Raw genomic sequence first — 9,023 nt, 5'->3', positions numbered from 1 at the left:
TTCCCTTTTTGCCTCTCTTTGTGAGTCTGTGTATATGCGTGTTTCTCTATAGATGTCCCATTTTACACTCAAGAGAACACATGGTGGGGGGAGTCTTTACAATTGACTCCTGATGGTATCTTACCCCAGACAAAATGCTGCAATGCAGACATGGTGTAGCTCAGTTCCAGTACTAACTGTGATGTTTTCGTGTGATTTGCTATTTGTCATAGTTCCTTTGACTTTTATCTTAATAAAAGTGGGTTTTATTACAGATGATGCAGACACCAGTGTAGCCATGCAGGGAGAACAATCCATTCTGTCAGGGAAATTAAATCAAGTCAAATTCATTGGCTTTCTTAATGAGGGTTTTTCTGGTAACAACTGAGTTGGCTGGAAGGTGGACAGCTATTGGCTGAGAGCAAAGATGGAGAGAGAAAAATGTTTACGGGGATAACTGAAGGTTGTGCAAACAAAAGGGTCTGAGTCTTACGGAGTGCAATTGCAGAATCTCCAGCGGCTGGTGGATCTGGGCGCTAGGACCCTTGCAAGACGGCCATTATATGTTTTGTGATGTCACGGCCGAGTGTGACACAAGGCTAGATGAAGTGGAAAAATTTTGATTTCTTTGGAAACTCACTTGTGTCACAGGATGTTTTTCTGGAAGCTATGTTAGGAGAGGATGTTTTGTTGAGGTAGACACATGAGAAGGCATGTGATATTTCGCTGGAGCACACGCTTGAAGGGTAACAGGATGTTTATGGAGAACATAAATGCAATCACACAGAGAGGGAGAGGACATTTTTACATTGCTACACCAAGCAATACTTCGATGGTCTTTGGTGGTCTTCGTTACATAATGAGAAATGCACAAAAGAGCCTGTGCTATTCGGCTGCTTCTGGCTGCTTCTGCTGCTTCTTGTTGGTTAGAGCCTTGTGGTCTCTGGCAGGTCAAGGCACTGCTACTGATTCGTGTTTTGCGTTTGCTATTGGACCGTACTGCACAATGAAGATTGGAGTTGCCCCAAAGGATTACTTCTAAATAGGTCCACAATTCTCTCCCATTTCCTATTAACTTTCTCTCTCTGCTAACTCTGGTTGGAGGGCTAGAAGGGTGGTTGAAGTGCTTAAGAACACTGAATAAAGTATGTTTTGAAAAAATCTAAGCCTACAGAGAGATTCATGGGTTTTGAGAAAGGGCTATGTCTCCTGCTGAGAGGAGATGATATGTAGGTTGTGACTTTTTGGTTCTGGGGTCTACTGTGACCAATTAAATGGCCAGTGACTGACAGTCTCCCAGTAAGTGCAGCACACACTAAAATGCTTTTGCTTGGCGTTGGGAGCTGTAGAATATATTCATTTCTTGTCACATATCTTCAAGTATTCATGTTGGTGACAGTAGTTACTCTTTAGTTCTGCCATACAGGGAAGTGAGTCTATGCACTGAGAGAAGAGAGTGGCTGGTGGTGAGGACATAACATGGAATAAGAAAAACATTATGGTGCGGGGTCTCTCTCTCTCTTTTTTTCCCCCAATTTGACAATCTGGAGCCAACTGAGAAGAGATAACAATTCAAGAACTGCCTCCATTAGCTTAGTCTTTGGGCAAGTCTATGGAACATTTTCTTGATTAATGTTCGTTGTGGGAGGGCCCACCATTGTGGGTAAGTTCATCAGTAGTCATGTATAACATGGAGTAAGAGAATCATTATTGTGCTGGGTCTCTCTTTTCTTTTTTTTCCCCAACTTGACAATCTGGAGCCAACTGAGAAGAGAGAACAAGTCAAGAACTGCCTCCATTAGATTAAACTTTGGGCAAGTCTATGGAACATTTTCTTGATTAATGTTCGTTGTGGGAGGGCCCACCATTGTGGGTAAGTTCATCAGTAGTCATGTATAAAAGGAATAGCCTTTTAGGCTGTAAGAAATAGTAAGGGAGCAAGCCACGGGGAGTGTAGCAGTTTGAACAAGAAAGGCTCCCACAGAAATATATTTGTATATTTAATTAACAAGGAGTGACAGTATTTTCAAGGAGTAGAAGGATTAAGGGTGTGGCCACAATGGAGGAAGTGGGTGTGTCGACAAGGGTGGGGTTTGAGTTTTCAATAGCCCCATTCTTTGCTAGAGTTTGTCTTTCTCTTCCCCCCCTCTCTCTCTCTCTCTCTCTCTCTGCTTACAGAGCAGTAGCTCTCTATTGCTCCAGTGTTATGCTCCCTGCCATGATGATGGACCAGACGTCTGAAACTGTAAGGGACCCTCCAATTACATGCTTTCATTTATAGTAGTTGCCTTGACCATGTTGTCTCTTCACAGCAACAGAACAATGACTGAGACAGGGAGCAGGCCAACAAGCAGAGCTCCTTGTTACCGCTTCAAGCTCCCGTTCTGGTTTCACTCAGTGATGGTCTGTAACCTGTAAGGTAATAACCCTTTCCTCCCCAAGTTAGTTTTGATCATGGCATTCATCACGGAGAGAAGGAAGCAAACTAGAACTTCACTGGTCAGTACATGAGCAAGTCTTACCTTTAAATTAAAACAAAGTGTCTATATGTCTCTATTTGTGGTTATGAGGTAAGCGTCTGTGGCTCTACTAGACACAATGTTTCTATAGGAAATTGTCTTACTTAGGGATCCTATTGTTGTAAGGAAACATGGTGATCAAAGAGCAAGTTAGGGAGGAAAAGGTTTATTCAGCTTACACTTCTACATTGCTGCTCATCACCAAAGTAAGTTGGGACAGGAACTCAAACAGGACAGGATCCTGGAGGCAGGAACTGAGGCATTGGCTATGGAGGGGCACTGCTTACCATCTTGCTCCTCATGTCTTGCTTAGCTTGTTTCTTATAGAACCCAGGACCACCAGCCTAGGAATGGTGCCGCTCACAGTGGGCCGGCCCTCCCCCACCAATTACTAAGAAAATGCCCTACAGCTGGATCTTATGGACGCATGTTCTCAACTGAGGTACCCTCTTCTCTGATGACTCTAGCTTGTGTCACGTTGGCATAAAATCAGGCCGGTGGTTAGAATGTGATTTTCCCATGGGAAGTGTGGCACAAGTAGGAGGCGTGGCCTTGTGGGAGTAGGTGTGGCCTTGTTGGAGGAAGCATATCACTGTGGGGGTGATATGCTTCTTCTCCAACACCATGTCTGCCTAGACACTTCCATGATTCCTGCCTTGATGAAAATAGACTGAACTTCTGAAGCTGAAAGCCTGCCCTAATTAAATGTTGTCCCTTTGGGTTGGGGATTTAGCTCAGTGGTAGAGCGCTTGCCGAGGAAGCAAAAGGCCCTGGGTTCGGTCCCCAGCTCAGAAAAAAAAGAACCCCCCAAAAAATGTTGTCCCTTATAAGTTGCATTGGTCATGGTGTCTTTTCGCAGCAATGAAACTGTCAGAAAACCAGCCAGTATAAAAACACCCAAATAGCAGACTTAATAAACAATAGAAAGTATTTTCAAGTCCTGCAGTGAGAAACTTATTCTTGAGAGAAGAAACAGCAATGAATGAGTCCAAGATAAGGTTGTCTCCAAAGACACTCTTGGAGTGTAGATGTGGCTCAGAGAGACCCCATGGAGTGCACAGGGGCATCTCAGGAGGAAAGAGCTACATGGTCAGGAACCGCAAAGCATTTTAAAGTCACGGCAAATGGCATAGGAAAGAGCTCAGCACCTCTGCACTGGAGGCACCATCAAGAGTTTCTGAGGATGAGCTCACATGTGAGTAAAAGACGGGAACTTCCTGGGGCTAGATAGGGTAACAGGGCCCACAGGTGTGGAGGAAGCCATCCAGTCGAAGGAGAGCCAGGCAAGACAAGCCAGTGCAAGAGCTCTTTGTGGTCATCTAGGGGCATTGAGCAGAGACCTCAAAAAATATTACAGGATGCAACAGAGTCTAATGTGCTCAGGGAAGCTAAACACAGGATCCACGTAACACCTGACAGAAGCTCACGGCATCCTCATGTTCTTTTTTAAATTACTTTTTACCAATCATACAAAATAATGGGCTTTAGGATACTTTCAGGAATCGATAGATATAAACTTAGTTTGGCATTCACTACTCTTGAGTTATCCTGGTCAAAATGTCCTCCATGGGAGCCTCCACCTCACATCCACCTTCTGTAGTGATGTCTTGGCTGTTCTTTAAGGATCCAAAGAGACCAATATGGATGCGGCCCAAGTTCAACTCATTCTAGACACTTTCTGTTCTTCCTGGTCTCCTGCTTCACTTTTTGAGAACTCCATATTGGAATTCCTTCGTCCCTCAGTGTCCTCTACTCCCTCATGTGTTCTTTAGTTTTTCTTCCACATCCCCATCAATTTAATCTTTCTTACCCTCATCCTGGTCTCTTCTCTGCATGTGAAGGTGGGATTTATTTAAAAAGATGACTTTAGGGGCCTGGAGAGATGACCAGTGGATCAAGAGCTCGTCTGCATAGAAAGAGGACGTGGATTTGTTCTTTGAGCTCATGTCCAATGGCTCCCAACCACCTTTAATTCCAGCTCCAGGGGACCTGACTATTCTTGTCTCTGTGGTCTCCTGTATTCATGCCCTGCCCCCACCCACATAATTAAAAATAATACATCTTCAGATGAGAAACAGGTTTCATTTGGTTTTGTTAGTCAAAGAAAACCTGATCTTCTCTCATTCTGAGTCTGCTTGGATCAGTTTATTGGGTTTCCCCTTGAGTTCCAAGACCACCTCGCTATTACCTTCCCCTCTTTCCCCAACAGTCTGTTTCTCCCTCAAACTTCACCTCAGAGAGTCTATTTCTGGTCCACTGTTTCCTAAACATCCATCTTTTTTCCCCCGTGCCATCCCTGCTCCTCTAAGCCTCATCTCCAGTTCTTTTCTCTCCCTAAAGACCAGACAAGCTCAGTCCTGTTTGTTTTAGTCTATGTGACATTAGGCAACTGTTCACAGCCTTGACCTTTCCGGGTTCCTCTCCATGTTCCATCCACCACAGCCCGTCTCCTCCACCAAAGTGTTCACACACAAGATGTCACATCACACATTTTAATTTTTAGAGCAAAACAAATTCCACTGGAAAAGATACTGGGGTTGTCAAAGTCCCTTGGTATCTGAAACACAGAAAAACAAACATTTTCCCCCCAATCCTATAAGTTACCCATCTATGTCCCCCTCACTTTGTGCATTTCACCTTAATGGATCTTTTCCACCAGATTATAGACGTAGATGTGTACGTCGCCATCAAATTGATGAAGTACACGGAAGGCTTTGCTGGAACTTGAATTCACCATGATACTTAGATTCAGTTCCTTAAAATGTTGCTATATATTGAAAAGCACTCTCATACAAGCATGTCCCATTGGGAACTCACTGAATTCTCCTAGAAATTTTGATTCCATTCGTGAAAATTTTTCTATATCCCGAACAGTCCACTTATTACTACTGCGGCCTATTGGGAACTAACCGAATTCACCATGTTACTCAGATTCGGCTCACCAAATGACTTTGCCGATCTTTTTGGACCCGTTGCTTCTGGTGAACCGCACACATTGACCTGTTAAGATGTCGCTGTCAACGTCTGACTTCACCTCTGCTGGAGGAGTCTCTGGAATGATACAGAGGTTTCCTTCTGTGTAATCATTCAGGAGCTGGTAGATGTATAGGACTGGATCTTTCTCGTAGGTGATGTAAAACCAGTCCTTCATGATCGGCACCTGGGCTAAGACCACCCCCTCCAGTTGTCCTTAGAGCCATGTTTGCCCTCAAATTTCTGCTCCACAGCTCGGCCAACCATGGCACTGGCGAGATGGGCATCTTTCACTTGAGGAAAAACTACTTTGTGAGGCACGACCTTAAGCTTTAAAATCCTCTCATAGCTGTGAAATTCCAGTCCGTAGACACAGTCAATTCCATCATACTTAACCAGATAGAGAGAGGGATTTGTTGGCAGTTGATCTAGAACGATGGCCTTCCTTTGGGTGACCGGCTCATCACCTTGCTTTCATCCGTGGGAAATTCTACAGCCCACAATGTTCCCCAAGGCCTGGGGAGAAGGCCTCCTCCTCCGACGCTTCTGGGTGGATGCTGTGCTCATCCTCCTCAGAGACATCTTCTTCATGGCTGTAGACCTCGTGTGGTAGGCCGCAGCATCCTGGTCCACTGTCTTGTGGCTATCGTTCTGTGTTCAGGCTTCATACTTGCCCGTGGCCTGGGTTTGAAGAGCTCGCCTGCTTAAACCAGACACAATGCTGTTGCCGCTGTCATGTGAGTGCCTGCAACATCAATGGGGGTGGAGTGGGGAGGGCGCTGGACCAAGGCTCTTGTCTAAGAGAACTTTGGAGCAGGTGAGGAAGGCGATGTAAACAGGGTTGAGCATCTGAATCTAATTCTGCCGTAATCAGAAGTTCGTAGGAGGGCTGGGCAATGGTGGAGCACACCTTTAATTCCAGCACTCAAGAGGCAGAGGGAGGCAGACCTCTGTGAGATCAAGGCCAGGCTGGTCTACAGAGTTAGTTCCAGGGTAGCCAAAGCTACGCCCAGAAAAACCCTGTCTCAAAAATCAAAATCTAAAGTTCAAAGGGAAATGAAAAAATGGTTCTCTACAGCACAGAATAAGATATTCAGACACGGTGCTGGGGATTTAGCTCAGTGGTAGAATGCTTACCAAGGAAGTGCAAGGCCCTGGGTTCGGTCCCCAGCTCCCCCCCCCCAAAAAAAAAACAAAAACAAAAAACAAAAAAAAAAGATATTCAGACACATTTCTTCAGCCCGAGGCACTTTGCCTCTGCTGAGGAACCTCTCCTTGAATGGCTAGGTCAGTGTGGGATTAAGTATCCCTGTCCGCATTTTAAGCAAGCAGAACAGATAAAGGATAGCAAAGGAGCCAGGAGGGTGGCCACACCCCTCTTCTACCCTCTAACTATGAGCTATGTGGCAACATCCACAAGTGTCTGCCCAGAAACACAGCACACCAGTCCACTGGCTTTCTGTACTGTGCATCCTGACCCAGCCCCAGGTTTATTCCGCGACGCTGTTGCATCTTCGACCGCAACTAGAGTCTTTTGTGTAGGCAACAACAGACATTTAGAAATAATATCTCCTGGGGTTGGGACTTAACTCAGTGGTGGAGCAGTTGCCTAGCAAGCACAAGGACCTGGGTTCGGTCCTCAGCTCCGAAAAAAAAAAAAGCAACAACAAAAAAGAAATATTATCTCCTAAAATGCACAGGCACAGAGAGGAGCTTTGGCATTTTAGTAAGATTATGAATTAGATATTGTTAGCAAAGGATAATAAAATGTTAGACTGACTAGCCTAGACCATCCGCCAAACTCTCAAACGTGTAAGACATCAGAACATACGGTTACTCGCTGTACGAGGGAAACTTTTAGATTTCTGGGCTACAAGGGTCCCCGTTATCTTCATAAACATATTTACCGAAAGAAAATGTCCTAGTCGTCCAGATTCTGTCCTCGGAAACCGGTCAGGCACCAAAAGCCTGTTGAACAATTGTGGGGTTCAGGACCTGAACTGGCTTTCACACCCCGCTGCAAAGATAGTGAACCTACCTTCAGGGGAGTCTAGCGCCCCCAAGTGGAAGAGAAGCGCAACCTCCGCCCAGTGCTCTGTGACATCATCCAGGCTCTGCTTATGTCATAGAAGTCCACTCAGCCCAGTTCCTTCCCTAGTAACGCTTAGAAACTTCCAGCATCTAGATTTTACCTTCTCATGTAGCCTCCTGGAGACCCAAAGTAAAGTCCCCACCCAAATATTCTGATGACTCGAGTCACAGTCTGCCCAAGTAGCTCTTTTCATGCATTTTTTTTTCTGAAAAAGTCTTTGGTTTCTGAGTCACCAACATCCAGGGTGGTTATTTTCCCAGCTCCTATCATTCCTTTGGTTATCTTTAAGTCATTCTCCGTATCAGAAATATTGCTAGCCTCTCTCCGAGGCAGCCCACTGGAAAGCACCCCAAAATTAGCTTTATCAAAACCCACAATTAGAGGAGGGCCATTTTTATTCACACAAAGCTGGAATTTGACAGGATTAAATACTTTGTATTGAAGTCAATGGCAATCATGAATTATGGATTCTTTGCAAAGAGTGAGGAAAAATTAGCTCCTGGACTTGCTTCCAAAGTCGGGATAAACTGATGACAAACCCGATATCGACCAGTTGTATTTTAAACGTCTTAAAATTCACCAGCACTTCAGGTCAAGGAATTTATTAGATCAAATGCACCAAAACAGGATGAAATAGATGACGTAATTTTGTTTTTGAAATATGGGTAGACAGAATCCTGGATGCAGGTAAGTGTGGAATTTATCTGTCAATTACAGGGCACTTTAATTGTTTGTGTCACATAGTTCTTCAGATGTTCAAAAGGATTCTTTTCAGAACCCTGCCCTGTTCCCACCACACTCTGACCCTCCCTTCCCTCTCCCCAGTAATTCCCTTCCACATTAACATTATAATTTTTTTAAATGTACTTAGAGCTTAACAACTTATGGCAGCTTTTTAAAATCTGTCCACTTTTCTAAGTGCACCGTCTTCTTTTTCTCCCTTCTATCGTAGTTTTAAGCACATTTTCCTTCACACTTTGAGTTTTCCTCTCTGTCTGCTCTCATGACTCCTCTGCCATTATGTGACTGTTGTCCACTATGTGGCTGACCTCAATGTGGGGTTAACTCACATGACATGATTTTTCCCCCTTTTCTCCCCTTCATCTTCCTTCTCTAGGCACCTGCTGAGATTTACAGCCTTGGTGATTTTTTTCAAGCCTGGAAAGCACACACACACACGCACACACACACACACACACACACACACACACTCACACATACACACACAGAAACACTCATACATACACAAACACACAAACACACACTTACATACAAACACAAACACACACACATGCACACCCAAACAAACACACTAACATACACATATACACACTCAAACACACAAATACAGAGAGAGACAGAGACAGAGACAGAGAGAGACATGGTGAGAGACAGAGAGCCCATGAGAAAACATGTAATATCATTTTTCATCAATAAACAGAGACAACTTTCAAAAAAGG

General features: G+C 44.5%; 1 pseudogene; it reads right to left on the bottom strand.

Annotated features, from left to right (window-relative positions):
• Nucleotides 1-6,062, bottom strand: part of LOC148002408 (spindlin-2-like) — a 47,598-nt pseudogene extending 41,536 nt beyond the window's left edge.
• Between the last annotated feature and the right edge of the window lie 2,961 nt (nt 6,063-9,023).

Source organism: Rattus norvegicus, chromosome 11, assembly GCF_021556685.1.
Source record: "Rattus norvegicus strain SHRSP/BbbUtx chromosome 11, alternate assembly SHRSP_T2T, whole genome shotgun sequence".
Lineage (NCBI taxonomy): Eukaryota > Metazoa > Chordata > Mammalia > Rodentia > Muridae > Rattus > Rattus norvegicus.
This window is presented reverse-complemented; position numbering and strand designations above follow the sequence as displayed.